General features: G+C 40.0%; 1 protein-coding gene and 1 non-coding gene across 16 annotated transcripts in view; both read left to right on the top strand.

Moving 5' to 3' along the window:
* FGGY (FGGY carbohydrate kinase domain containing) overlaps positions 1 to 14,702 on the top strand; it is a 508,405-nt gene that overhangs the window by 314,112 nt on the left and 179,591 nt on the right. The gene's annotated exons all lie outside the window — the stretch shown is intronic.
* Positions 1,271 to 1,342, top strand: TRNAS-GGA. The gene has a single exon. It is a non-coding gene; the product is annotated as a tRNA-Ser (tRNA).

Below are 14,702 nucleotides of genomic sequence, written 5' to 3'. Positions count from 1 at the left end.
GGTTGCAAAGAGTCAGACACGACTGGGTGACTTTCACCTGCATTGCATTGGAAACTAGTAAGTAGGATACAAATGATCATCACCATTTTCAGAGAAGGAAAATGTAAATGATAGAAAAGACAGGGGTTGTGAAGTTAGATAGACTTATGTTCACATCCAAAATACTTAAACTTTCTTATCCAGAGTGCCTTCTTTTTTCAGCCAGTTGTTCTTGAGCTCCTGCTCTGTGCCAGGCACTGGAGTGAAATAGTAAGCACGAGTAGACACAGACCTTACAGTCTAATGGGGAAGATGGATACTAAGCAAACAATCACAAAAATTTGTAGTTACAGATCTTGATAGATGCTTTACATTCATACCCTGCTGTTGTTGTTCAGCTGCTCAGTCATGTCCAACTCTTTGCGACCCCATAGCATGCCAGGCTTCCTTCCTTGTCCTTCACTATCTCCCTGAGTTTGATCAAAATCACGTCCATTGAGTCGGTGATGCCATCCAACCATCTCGTCCTCTGTTGTCCCCTTCTCCTCCTGCCCTTAATCTTCTCTAGCATCAGGGTCTTTTCCAATGAGTCAGCTCTTCACATCAGATGGCCAAAATACTAGAGCTTCAGCTTCAGCGTCAGTCCTTCCAATGATATTCAGGCTTGATTTCCTTTAGGACTTACTGGTTTGATACCCAGCTGATGGGAGTACAAATGGGTGTAATCAGTTGGGAAAACAGTGAAGCATTATATGAATATGTGCATAACTTGCACTCTACCAGTTTCATTCCTAGGTAAAAACCTGGAGAAACTATCATATCCTTGTACCAATATGGACCCAGAGACTAGTACAAAGAGTGTTCTTAGTACAAAGAGTGTTCATAGCATTATTTTCATAATAACTCCAAATTTGAATCAACCCAAGTTTCTCCTAATAATAGAATGAATATGCTCGTGTATTATAGTCTTACAGTGGGAAATGGCAAGCCACTCCAGTACTATTGCCTGGAAAACCCCATAGACAGAGGAGCCTGGTAGGCTACAGTCTATGGGGTCGCAAAGAGTCAGACACGACTGAGCAACTTCACTTTCACTTTCACTTTATACATATCAAAAAATTTTAAGTGAAAGAAACAAGGCATGAAAGAAAATACAGAATTATTTTATTCAAATAAAATTCAAAGAGACAAGAGAGACAACACATTTTAGGAATGTATGTATAGGTGATGAACCTTGAAAGACAAGCAAGAAATTTTTTGGCTGTAAGTACATAACACTTCCTACAGGGCTTCCCTGGTGGCTCAGAGGTTAAAGCGTCTGCCTGGAATGCGGGAGACCCAGGTTCAATCCCTGGGTTGGGAAGATCCCCTGAAGAAGGAAATGGCAACCCACTCCAGTATTCTTGCCTGGAGAATCCCATGGAGAGAGGAGCCTCCGTGTCCATGGGGTCACAAAGAGTTGGACATGACTGAGCAACTTCACTCGACTTCATTCACAGAACACTTGGTTAATTACATGGCTGCGGCTGCTGGTTATTGAGGTTAAAAAGAAAAGATGCCTTCCAGGAGGGGCTTGTGACAAGTAGCATTCCGGATGAAGGTTGGATGAGTCTTTATATTCAGTCTTTGAATTATACATATATGTGTCTGGTGTGTAAATGCTGTGAGGAGAAGGAGTGACAGTGGATGAGATGGTTGGATGGTATCACCAATTCAATGGACATGAGTTTGAGCAAACTCTGGGAGATAGTGCCAGATAGGGAAGCCTGGCATACTGCAGTCCATGGGGGTTGCAAAGAGTCTGACACAATTTAGTAACTGAACAACAACAAAGTGCTGTGACAGGGAGGAAAAACCATGAGAGTGTAGAGCCAAGTGACTGATGACGTTTGGGTGATTGGCTTTTATAAGGCAGGGATGTTTGAGATGAAATACTTCGGTTAGGTAACTAAGCAGAGTCTAGTAGGGAGCAGGGAGGGTTGAACATGGCCGTGGATGAGTGGTAAGTGATCCAGGAAGAGTACAGCGGGATGATAGGAGGGAAACTAGCAGATTGGGTTTGGTACAGGCATGACACAAGTTAAGCCTGGAGAAGCAAAAAGGGGCAGGACATGCTAGGTTTATAATCCTTGTGAAAGATGTTGGTCTTTTAAGAGAAACAAAGGTTTTAAGCACAGTGGGTAACATAAATAGATTTACAAAGGATCAAAATAATTGCAATTTGAAGGACAGATTGGAGAGAGACCACAGCGGACACGAGAAGACTAGATAGAAGGACCTTAGAAATCAGGTGAGATGGTATTGCAATAGCTTGTCTCAGAGTATGGCAGGGGAGATGGAGAGGAGTGGATATATTTGAAAGACAGTTAGAAGATGGAATTGATGGTACTTTTGGCAGTGGAAATGCCAAGGTTGCAGAGTGGATGCAATCAAGGCTTCCTAGGAGAGGAGAAACCTTTCCGATTAACACAGATGTTAAGGAGACTAACATCTGAAGGCAGCATATGATCCTAAATTGAGTCCTAAACTAGAGAATTCTTTTTTCCTTTTACTATAAAAGATGTTTTGTAGCAATTGGTGAAATTTGAATAAAGCCTATAGATAAAATAATAGAATTTTGTCCATTTGTATTTCCTGATACTATAATTGTATTGCTGCTGCTGCTACTAAGTCACTTCAGTCGTGTCCAACTCTGTGCGACCCCATAGACGACAGCCCACCAGGCTCTGCCACCCCTGGGATTCTCCAGGCAAGGACACTGGAGTGGGTTGCCATCTCCTTCTCCAATGCATGAAAGTGAAAAGTGAAAGTGAAGTCACTCAGTCCTGTCCGACTCTTAGCGACCCCATGGACTGCAGCCTACCAGGCTCCTCCTTCCATGGAATTTTCCAGGCAAGAGTACTGGAGTGGGGTGCCATTAGGGCCATATAAAAGAATAGCCTTTTAAAAATAAAATGTGCTTAAGTATTTAGGGGTAAATGGGCATTATATCTACAACTTACTCACATTGGTTCAGAAAAATTTTTTTCACAGACACACAATGTATGTGAGGGGAATGGATGGATAAGTGGATAGAAAGAAGGAATGCCTATACAACATATTAAGAGAATCTGAGTCTAATGAAGGGTATACAGAATTCTTTGTACTATTTTTGCAGCTTTTCTCTAAGTCTGAAATTATTTTTAATAAAAAACGTTAAATGCAAAAATTAAAGAGTAATAGCCATATGAAAGTCATACTTCTGTTACTTTATGCTGATAAGTTAATATGTTACTCACTGTACCCCATATAAAGTTCCACTGGAGAATTTGCTTTAGAATTTACTGGTTAAAAATGTTATTTAATCTGAACTTACATATCCTTCTTTCCAGTAATGCAAGCTATACAACCAATCCCATTTTTCTTCTATCTCTGTAAACCAGGAAGCTTAGAGTTGAAATCTAACACTCAAGCTAAAATGGTTTATCATATTTGGCTTATCATATTTCCATTCTTCTTTTCATTAGTTTTATATTTATAGCTTTTGTTTATGAGTTACTATAACATCTGTGTGTGTGTGTGTATGTGTTGAAGGGGGCTATATAAAATATCTAAAACCTTTTGAATTAGTTTTCAATGGATGCTGTAACAAACTATTACACACTTGCTGGCTTAAAACAATACACATTCATATTCTTAAAGTTCTGGAGACCAGAAGTCCAAAATCAGGTTCAGTACACTGAGATCAAGTGTGAATGGGGTCTTCCTCTCTCTGGAAGCACCAGGGGAGAAGCTGTTCCTTGCTTCTTGCGACTTCCAGTGGCTGCGACCTTACCTTGGCTTGAGAATACACGACTTCGGTGCTCTATAGTCACTTCAGGGCTCTATAGTCAAATCTCCCTCTTCTCTCTCAGGAGGACACTCATGACTGCATTTAGAGCCCACCTAGATAATCCAGGATTATATCCCCATCACCCCCCACTTTTTTTTTTTTTTCTTTTTTGCCATATGCAGTAGCATTCACAAGTTGCAGGGATTTGGACATGGCTGTCTTTGAGAGGATCATTATTCAGTGTACCACACCCTCTGTGAAAAGAAGTAACATCAAAATACATTTTTTAAAAGTAAATAAAGTTAAAATATAATAGTTTCTTCGGGAAGTGTTAAGTACTTTTACATTTGTGTGTAGCAAAAGAGCACAGATAAAGCAAAGAGTCAAACTCCTGTACAGTGACTTTTAATTACTTAAATGAATTTCATCCAGTTCTGTCTTATATTTCCTATTTACTTACTGCTGAAATAGAGAAATATATTTGATTTTTAAAAATTGGTCTTATATCCATTAACCTTGCTGAATGCATTTTATTAATTTTGTAATTGAAGTATAGTTGATTTACAGTGTTGTGTTTCTGGTATATAGAAAAACAATACAGATATAGATAGGTAGGTAGCTAGATAGATTTCTTTCATATTCTTTCCAATTATAGGTTATTACAAGATATCTAATATAGTCCTCTGTGCCATATAGTAGGACCTTGTTGTTTAATTTATATGTATTAGTTTGTATCTGCTAATCTCAAACTCCTAGTTTATTTCCACCTGCTCCTTTGGTAACCATAAATTTGTTTTCTATGTCTGTGAATTTGTTTCTATTTTGTAAGTAAGTTCATTTGCATCATATTTTAGATTCCACATGTAAGTAATAGCATATGCTATTTGGATTTCTATGTCTGACTTATTTCACTTAGTATGATCATCTCTAGGTCCATACATATTGCTGCAAATGGAATTATTTCATTCTTTTTTATAGCTGAATAGTATTCCATTACACACACACACACACACACACACACACACACATCCACCACATCTTCTTTATCCATTCATCTGTCAGTGAACATTTAGGTTGCTTCCATGTGTTAACTATTGTAAATATGCGTTTTACTAAATTTTAAAATGCTGGGCTGGAAGAAGCACAACTGGAATCAAGATTGCCAGGAGAAATATCAATAACCTCAGATATGCAGAGGACACCACCTTTATGGCAGAAAGTGAAGAAGAACTAAAGAGCCTCTTGATGAAAGTGAAAGTGGAGGGTGAAAAAGTTGGCTTAAAGCTCAACATTCAGAAAACTAAGATCATGGCATCCGGTCCCATCACTTCATGGCAAATAGATGGGGAAACAGTGGAAACAGTGTCAGACTTTATTTTTCTGGGCTCCAAAATCACTGCAGATGGTGATTGCAGCCATGAAATTAAAAGATGCTTACTCCTTGGAAGGAAAGTTATGACCAACCTAGATAGCATATTCAAAAGCAGAGACATTACTTTGTCAACAAAGGTCCGTCTAGTCAAGGCTGTGGTTTTCCCAGTAGTCACGTATAGATGTGAGAATTGGACTATAAAGAAAGCTGAGCGCGAAGAATTGATGCTTTTGGACTGTGGTGTTGGAGAAAACTCTTGAGAGTCCCTTGGACTGCAAGGAGATCCAACCAGTCCATCCTAAAGGAAATCAGTCCTGGTTGTTCATGAGAAGGACTGATGTTGAAGCTGAAACTCCAATATTTTGGCTACCTGATGCAAAGAGCTGACTCATTTGAAAAGACCCTGATGTTGGGAAAGATTTAAGGCAGGAGGAGGAGGGGATGACAGAGGATGAGATGGTTAGGTGGTATCACCGACTCAATGGACATGAATTTGGGTAAACTCTGGGAGTTGGTGATGGACAGGGAGGCCTGGCGTGCTGCGGTTCATGGGGTCGCAAAGAGTCGTACACGAGTGAGTGACTGAACTGAAATGAACTGAAATTTTAAAATGTGCATGTGTTAAACAATCTCTACATGCCTGATAGCTTTCACAGTAAGTTTTAAACCATAGAACCAGGTGATCTTATATGGTTTGGATGGTCACGGAAGGTTTCTGTAAGGCTGTGATGTTGGAAGAGGTCTTAGCAGGATAAGTATGAACTTTATCTGGAAGATCATTATCACCTACACAATTTCTTCTCTCTCTTCCCTTCTTTATACCTTTTGTTGTTGTTGTTGTTGTTGTTGTTGTCAATTTGTGTATAATTGTGTTAATCAGGACCTCAAGTATTATGTTAAAGTTATGATTAAAAAGCAATCTCATCTTGTTCCTGATATTAGAGGGGCTGTGTCTGAAATTTCTCTAGTGAATGTGGTATTTACTGAAGATTTTTGAGATGTATAGATATATAAATATAGATATTCTTTTTGTGAAATTGAGAAAATGATCTCCCATAGCATTCAGGACAGTTGATCAGTAGCCTATGCTCGAATAACCACTAAAGGTGATTTTATTTGACAGTTTCATTCCAGGGCCAGGGAACTCCATCAGTCTGAATTTCACAAAGGTAGGGACCATCAGCTCTCCATTGTATCCTCTGTGTCTGTTCTAGTACCTGGGACTCAGCTAGACATTCAATATTTATTGAATGAAGAGTAGAGGATATTTAATAAGTATTTGTTGAATGAATGATTTAAAGTTAGCAAATTGTTTTCTTAAGGGGAACCAGAAACCATGCTACATTCCACACTCCTCACACCAGGAACTGAGTGTGTGGTGTGGGCATTCTTATATTCTCTCAGCATGTGGCTCAGTCAGATGAGCACTAGACACAGAAAGGTAGAAATGAATGAATCAGTCAGAGAGTATTCTGTTGCTAGCTATTAGACTTTGTCCCTAATGATTCACTTTTATTGAAACTGGAGCCAGGTGGTTAAGATGATTTAATCAGGACAAACATAAAATACTTTCTTTAATGGAATAATTGCTAATTTCATTTTCTCCTTAAAGTTGGCCATTCATCTCATGCCTGTGTCTTTCAATTTGTATATGTCACCAGGAGTATTGAAAGCGATTATTCTGAATTAAGACAAAAGTACTCACAAAGGATTATCTTAGTATGTTAGTAGAGGGTTCAGAATTTCAGTATGAAATTGGAAAGGGGTTGGTAGAGTCGCAGGCTTACATCCAAAAAGATAGATTTGAATATGCTGGTAAGATTATATACAGATTTATTGGTGAATAACTGAGGGAGGTTGGTTATCATAAAATAGGAAATTAGGTAAGAATATCTTAGTAGTTTTGAATTCTTTACAATTCTTTATAATCCTATATGTACTTCTCATGTCAAGGGGGATTTCATTTAATAAGTTAGTTAAAGTAACACCCAGTATTAGAATGTCTGGTGTTCAGAAATTGATGACGTTTTCCTGATTTGGGTCTCTACTCAGTCTTTGATGACTACTGTCACCAGAAAGTAAGTCGACTTCTCAAGCCCTGGCCAGCTCTGCGCACCTTCTTTCCTGCCATGTGCGCTCTGCTCCCGTACCTCTAAGGAGATCTTACAATAGGGGTCTTCCTCTCCTCAGGCTTTCAGAAGAGGCCCCAGAGACCAGACTGCCTACGTAGGGCTTCCTCAAAGTTTGTTAAACTAGCGTTAAAAACCACCCTGAGGATATAAAACAGAAGTCTGAGGAAAGAGGCCAGGGTTGACTGTTGTGTATGAGATACTAAGGCCAAAAGTGAGGGCTGCTCTGGGTATGGGCTATGAGTCTGCTGAAGACAAGGCCGAGCTGTGTGCGTGGATCTGGCACAAGCAACCCAGCAGGGCATATCTTACAGGGGACCTTGTGCAGAAGGTGAGGAGTAGTAGGGTTTACCACTGAGGGCCAGGAATGAAAGGGACTCCTGAGCAGAGCAGTGGAGAGGGAGGGAGAGAGAGCCAGAAAGCATGTGGGGCCTTGGGGAGTCCCCAGTGGGCTTGTCGTGAATCAACAGAACCACATCGTGAGAGAGTCTGTTTGGGACATGCATCCTACCCGGAGGACATATCAGAGCCAGATCATGGTCCTTTCAGTCCAGTAAGACCTCTCCGAGGTGCCTGCCTAGGCTGTGGAGTAGCCTGAGCAGCAGGTGGCTAGCCAGCAGAGGAAAGGGTGGAAGAAAAAAGACAGAAACAGCCTGAACCCCCAGCCCCTGCCCCCAGGTATGCTTCTAAGTCAGTTGTAGCCATGGAAGAGAGATGTTTTCAATTAGATGAGATGAGAGCTTTTTTTCCCTTAAATTTAGTTTTTATTTTATCTTGGAATATAGTTGATTTGCAATATTGTGTTAGTTTCAGGTGTACAGCAAAGTGTTCCAGTTATACACACACACACACACACACACATACATTCTTTTTCTGACTCTTTTCCCATATAGGTAATTACAGAGTATTGAGTACAGTTCCCTGTGCTATACAGTAAGTCCTTATTGATTATTTTATATATAGTAGTGTGTGTATGTTAATCCAAAACTCCTAATTTATCCCCTCCATGTTTCCCCTTCGATAACCATAAAATTGTTTTCAAAGTTTGTGAGTCTATTTCGATTTTGCATGTAAGTTCATTTGTATCACTTTTTAAGATTTCATATACAAGTGTTATAGTATGATATTTATCTTTCTCTAACTTACTTCACTTAGTATGTTGCAGCACATGTCAGTATTTCATTCTTTTTTATGGCTGAGTAATATTCTAGCACGTGTGTGTGTTTATTGATATACATAGTATGTGTATATACATGCACACACTGTATTTCCTTTATTCTTCTGCTGATGGACGTTTAGCTTGCTTCTGCATCTTGGCTATTGTCTAGTGCTGCAATGATCTTTCTGTTGTTGTCGAGTATAGCTGCTTCACACTGCTGTATCAATTTCTGCTGTACTGCCAAATGAATCAAGATGGGAGTTTTAAACATTACAAAGGAGTGTTCACATTAAATGGTGAAGGTCGACCAAACACTTTTTATTATTTCAGGGTGTATGAATACTATGGCCCACCCTGAAATTTCATTCCAGGATGAGGAAGAAGTGTTCACAGAACAAATTTTGTAAGGAGTAGAGAAACAAATGCTTGCCCCCTGTACACTGCTGTAACTGTGCAGGGTAAATCAGAATGTACTCCAGACTCGAGCTGTTCTCCCCTCCCTCTCCTGCATTGACAAATCTTGTTCTCTTTAACCGTATAAGATGACAACAGGCTGTAAGGAGTCTGGCTGTAAGGATGACAACAATCTGTAGACTGTAAGGCCTACAGTCCATGGGGTTGCAAAGACAGACAACTTAACGACTCAGCGAGAAGAACTGAAGAGAAGGGGAAAAAATTCTCTTAACCCCATATGAAACTCCCATACCTCCATGTATCTCCTGTCTTTACTTTTCTGCCCTCATTTATGACTTTCCTCTTTGTTCACATCACTCCAGCTGTACTGATGTAAGATAGTTATTCGTGTCAGATAGCAAGCACACCCCTGCCACAGGGCCTTTGCACTTGCTCTTACCTCTCGGTCTGTATCGTTCCTGACTCCATGCTTCCCTTCCTCATTCCCTTACAGTCTCAGCTTAAAGTAACCTCATCATAAAAGTCCACTGAGATCACCCTGTATTAAAATAACAACATTTGCCCTCACCACACTACTTACTTTCTCCTCCCTGCTTTATTTTTCTAAAAAGCCCTATCACTGCTGACTTATTATATATTTGAATACATATATTATATATAATCTGTATTATATGTATAGATTATATAAATTATATATTCCTTTATTTTTGTCATCCCACATTCTATCAGACCATAAGCTCCATAAAGGCAGGACTTTGTTTTTTCCCAGCTGTATCTGTAACCCATTGAACAGTGCCTTGAAAGCTAGTAGGGGTGATAGAATTCCAGTTGAGCTATTGCAAATCCTAAAACATGATGCTGTGAAAGTGTTGCACTCAATCTGACAGCAAATTTGGAAAATTCAGCAGTGGCCATAGGACTGGAAAAGGTCAGTTTTCATTCCAGTCCCAAAGAAAGGCAATGCCAAAGAATGGTCCAACTACCACACAATTGTACTCAGCTCACATGCTAGCAAAGTAATGCTCAAAATTCTCCAAGCCAGGCTTCAACAGTACATGACCCATGAACTTTCAGATGTTCACTCTGGATTTAGAAAAGGCATAGGAACCAGAGATCAAATTGCCAACATCCCTTGGATCATCAAAAAAGCAGGAGAGTTCCAGAAAAACATCTACTTCTGCTTTACTGACTATGCCGAAGCCTTTAACTGTGTGGATCACATAAACTGTGGGAAATTCTGAAAGAGATGGGAATACCAGACCACCTGACCTGCCTCCTGAGAAATCTGTTTACAGGTAAAGAAGAAACAGTTAGAACTGGACAAGGAACAACAGACTGGTCCCAAATTGGAAAAGGAGTACATCAAGCCTGCATGTTGTCACCCTGCTTATTTTACTTATATGCAGAGTACATCATGTGAAATGCAGGGCTGGATGAAGCACAAGCTGGAATAAAGATTGCCAGGAGAAATATCAATAACCTCAGATATGCAGATGACACCACCCTCATGGCAAAAAGTGAAGAAGAACTAAAGAGCCTCTTGATGAAAGTGAAAGAGGAGAGTGAAAAGGTTGGCTTAAAACTCAACATTCAGAAAACTAAGATCATGGCATCCGGTCCAATCACTTCATGGCAAATAGGTGGGTAAAAATGGAAACAGTGATAGACTTTATTTTGGGGGGCTCCAGAATCACTGCAGATAGTGACTGCAGCCATAAAATTAAAAGATGCTTGCTCCTTGGAAGAAAAGCAATGACCAACCTAGACAGCATATTAAAAAGCTGAGATATTGCTTTGTGAACAAAGGTCCATCTAGTCAAAACTATGGTTTTTCCAGTAGTCATCTATGGATGTGAGATTTGGACTATAAACCAAGTTGAGCATCGAAGAGTTGATGCTTTTGTACTGTGGTGTTGGAGAAGACTTTGGAGAGTCCCTTAGATTGCAGGGAGATCCAACCAGTCCATCCTAAAGGAAATCAGTCCTGAATATTCATTGGAAGGACTGATGCTGAAGCTGAAACTCCAATACTTTGGCCACCTGATGCAAAGAACTGACTCATAGAAAAGACTCTGATGCTGGGAAGGATCGAAGGTAGGAGGAGAAGGGGCTGACAGAGGATGAGATGGTTGGAAATGGCATCACTGACTTGATAAACATGAGTTTGAGTAAGTTCTGGGAGTTGGTGATGGACACGGAAGCCTGGCGTGCTGCAGTCCATGGGGTCGCAAAGAGTCAGACACAGCTGAACGACTGAACTGAACTGACAGCTGCTTTACAATGTTGTATAAGTTTTTACTGTATAGCAAAGTGAATCAGCTGCACATATATCTCCTCTTTTTTTGGATTTCCTTCCCATTTAGTTCACCACAGAGCACTGAGTAGAGTTCAGTGAGCTATATAGTCAAGATCAAGAGAAGTTGCTCAGTCATATCTGACTCTTTGTGACCCCATGGACTGTAGCCTACCAGGTTCCTCCATCCATGGGATTTTCTAGGCAAGAATACTAGAGTGGGTTACCATTTCTTTCTCCAGGGTATCTTCCGGACCCAGGAATCAAACCCAGGTCTCCTGCATTGCAGGCAGACACTTTACTGTCTGAGCCACCTGGGAACCCAAGAGCGATATAGTGAAAGTGAAGTCACTCAGTTGTGTCCGACTCTTTGCGACCCCGTGGACTGTAGCCCACCAGGCTCCTCTGTATTCCTCCTCCTCCAGTATTCTCCAGACAAGAATACTGGAATGGGTTACCATTTCCTTCTCCAGGGGGATCTTCCCCACCCAGGGATCGAACCCAGGTCTCCTGCATTGCAGGCAGACTTTTTAACCTCTGAGCCACCAGGGAACTTGAGAGCGAAATAGTAGATTCTTATTATTGGGAGAGGGAGAGGGTGGGAAGATTTGGGAGAATGGCATTGAAACATGTAAAATATCATGTATGAAACGAGTTGCCAGTCCAGGTTCGATGCACGATACTGGATGCTTGGGGCTGGTGCACTGGGACGACCCAGAGGGATGGTATGGGGAGGGAGGAGGGTTCAGGATGGGGAACATATGTATACCTGTGGCGGATTCATTTTGATATTTGGCAAAACTAATACAATTATGTAAAATTTAAAAATAAAATTAAAACAACAACAACAACAACAAAAAAGTTATGAATCCTCTCAGAAGAAAAATGTAAACACATACAAAATTTTATATATAATTTCAAGAGTTTATGGATTCTTTGAAATATCAGATTAACAATTCTTCATCTAGCCTATTAATCATTGAAGACATTTTAAATTAAATAATGTATACAGTTTTGCAAAAAAAAAAAATAATAAAGTATCAATAGTGTGTATATGTCAGTCCCAATCTCTCAATTCATCCTACCTCTCCTTTCCCATCTTGTTGTCCACAGGTTTGTTCTCTATTTTTGTGTGTCTATTTCTGCTTTGCAATAAATCATATTATTTTTCTAGATTCCAGTCTCAGAAACAATTTTTTTTTGTTGTTTGTCTGTTTGTTTTTTTTTAAAGGAATGTTTCCTGACTTTCTTTGGCCTTTCCAAATTCTGTTTCTTCAGGCAAAAAAACTTCTCTTTTCCTTCCATTCTTTCTTCCTTTCTCCCACCCCAAATGAACCTGCTAAAATCTTGTGCATCCTTTGAGACCCCATTTCCATCCCACCCTCTCTGTGCTGGTGCCCTAGTCAGATGTTATCACACTCTGCAGAACTCTAACCTCTCAGTTATATTTCACTTTAATCAAGTTCAGGCTGTTTACCACTAGAAGAGCTCGTGTTCTTTCTCGATGTTTAGATTTTAGAGATGACTCATTCAACAACCAACTTCCTTGGAAGGAAAGTTATCACCAACCTAGATAGCATATTCAAAAGCAGAGACATTACTTTGCCAACAAAGGTCCGTCTAGTCAAGGCTATGGTTTTTCCTGTGGTCGTGTATGGATGTGAGAGTTGGACTGTGAAGAAGGCTGAGTGCCGAAGAATTGATGCTTTTGAACTGTGGTGTTGGAGAAGACTCTTGAGAGTCCCTTGAGCTGCAAGGAGATCCAACCAGTCCATTCTGAAGGAGATCAGCCCTGGGATTTCTTTGGAGAGAATGATGCTAAAGCTGAAACTCCAGTACTTTGGCCACCTCATGGGAAGAGTTGACTCATTGGAAAAGACTCTGATGCTGGGAGGGATTGGGGGCAAGAGGAGAAGGGGATGACAGAGGATGAGATGGCTGGATGGCATCACTGATTCGAGGGACGTGAGTCTGAGTGAACTCCAGGAGTTGGTGATGGACAGGGAGGCCTGGCATGCTGCGATTCATGGGGTCGCAAAGACTCAGACACGACTGAGCGACTGAACTGAACTGAACTGATTCAACAACCACAGGTCCTTCCCATGTTGTAGAATTGTAGATAGCTGTCTTTGAATTCCATACAGCAGGATAAATCCTAAATCTAGACTTCCTAATCCCTCAGCTTTCTGCTTTCTCTTTCTCTTTTTCCTCTTCCCCCTCTTCCTCCTTACTTGTTCTCTTCTCTTCTTCATCATAAGAGAGTCCCAAGCACACATTTTATGTCCATCATTTTTTTCAAGCTTCTTTCATTTACTTGTCAAGGAGAAAGCCCATCTCTTCCATTGACTGGCCTGCCCTGTGGCCATGCTAAGTAAGGAATTTTTCTCTCACTTGGCCTATGGAACAGCTGAAATGCCCCCAACTGTTAGCCTCCAACCATTAATGTTATAAAGCACTATGGTGTCTGTCAATAATGACTTTGGTAAGCTTGTCATCTATTTTTTTTTTTTAAGTGGACAATTTGTTTTTATTTACAAACCCAATAAAAATGGAAGTTTAGAAACTAGTTTTTATTAACTATTTTAATAATTTTAATTCACTGAGTAATTTTAAGACATATTAATTTGTGCATGGGGGAAATGACATGGGGTCATTGAGCACATGAAATCATTTCTGTCTTCCCTGAAATGGTTTGGGAGATGAGGCTGGTCAGTCACTTTAGCTCAGTGCCTCCCTAGTAAGATCCCATTACGTTTTTGGCCAAGAAGATGGTAATATTTCATGATGAAATTTGAAATTAAAAATTTACAGATAACTTATGCTTTTTCTTAGGTTTTTTTTTTTAACTTCCTCCCTGTTTTTATTCCATGAGATCATTTGCATGAGAAGGAATTTCATTAGAATCCCTTGTTGAGAACCTCTATAATAGACAAAATTAGACTTGGAGATAAATTCTCTCACAACTTCTATGGAATGAGATATGTTAAATAGTAGATTAAACAGCTTGTTTATCTACTGTTGGTCAGCAGCTCAACTAGCGCCTCATCTCTAATACCTGAGCCTCCTCCCATGATCCCAGGCAAAAGTCATCGCAAGTTTGTTTGTGTTGCCGTAGTACTTTATTCTTATGAATGTCATTGCATTCATTTTATTTTATGAAGTAGAAAATGGCAACAGAGGAATGGATAAACAAGATGTGGTTCATATATACAATGGAATATTAGCCATTAAAAAGAATGAAATATTGCCATTTGCAGCAACGTGGATGAAGCTAGAGATTGTCATACTGAGTGAAGTCAGTCAGACAGAGAAGGAGAAATATTGTATAATATCCCTTATATGTGGAATCTAAAAAGAAATGATACAAATGAACTTACTTACAAAACAGAAACAAATTCACAGACTTAGAAAAGGAACTTGTGGTTGCCAGGGGAAAGAATGGTAGCGCGAGACAGTTAGGGAGTTGGGGATGGACATGTACACACTGCTTTATTCAAAATGGAAGACCAGCAAGGACCTACTGTATAACACAGGGAATTCTGCTC

This window comes from Bubalus bubalis, chromosome 6 (genome assembly GCF_019923935.1).
Source record: "Bubalus bubalis isolate 160015118507 breed Murrah chromosome 6, NDDB_SH_1, whole genome shotgun sequence".
NCBI classification, from domain to species: Eukaryota; Metazoa; Chordata; class Mammalia; order Artiodactyla; family Bovidae; genus Bubalus; species Bubalus bubalis.
Note: the sequence above shows the minus strand (reverse complement) of the source record. Positions and strands in the feature narration are given on the sequence as shown.